Here is a 772-nt window from a genome sequence, read left to right on the forward strand (position 1 = left end):
TGTAGGAGCTTGGGAAGGGGTGCAGTCTCCCCTATGGTGGGGGAGGATGTAGGAGCTTGGGAAGGGGTGCAGTCTCTCTGGGGTGGGGGGATGCAGGAGCTTGGGACGGGGTGCAGTCTGTCTAGGGTGGGGGGGATGTAGGAGCTTGGGAAGGGGTGCAGTCTCCCCTATGGTGGGGGAGGATGTAGGAGCTTGGGAAGGGGCGCAGTCTCTCTAGGGTGGGGGGGATGCAGGAGCTTGGGAAGGGGCGCAGTCCCCCCTATGGTGGGGGAGGATGTAGGAGCTTGGGAACGGGTGCAGTCTGTCTAGGGTGGGGGGATGCAGAGTCCTGAAGGGGGATGTGGTCTGCCCTAGGGCAGGTGGGGCGCGGGGGTTCAGGCCCCCTAGAGTAGGTGGCGGGGTGCTGCAGGGCCCCGCGGCGGCGCGCAGCCCCCCCCCCCCCCACACGTACGTGGGGAGACGTAGGCCCACGGGGGGGGTTCCCCCCTGCTCGGGGGGACGCAGGGGCCAGGGCGCCTGGCCCACGAGCTGGGTGCATTTCCTCTGGGGTGGGATCGTTGGCACTGCCCTGCCCCGCTGCAGCCCCCCCCTCCCTCCGGCGGGTCCGCGCGCGCTCCCCACCGGCCGGGCTCGCGCCGGGGCTGGCGCTCCCCCGCCTCCCCCCGTGCCCGGCGCTGGCCAATGAGCGGCGCTGTTGCTGGCAGGTGCGGAGTGTTTTTGTTTTGGGTTGAAGTTGAGGCCGGAGGAGACGCGGCGGCGGGCGGAGGCCGCA

The sequence above is a fragment of the Terrapene carolina genome, unplaced genomic scaffold, assembly GCF_002925995.2.
Source record: "Terrapene carolina triunguis isolate 2854851 unplaced genomic scaffold, T_m_triunguis-2.0 Scaffold193, whole genome shotgun sequence".
Classification (NCBI taxonomy): domain Eukaryota; kingdom Metazoa; phylum Chordata; order Testudines; family Emydidae; genus Terrapene; species Terrapene triunguis.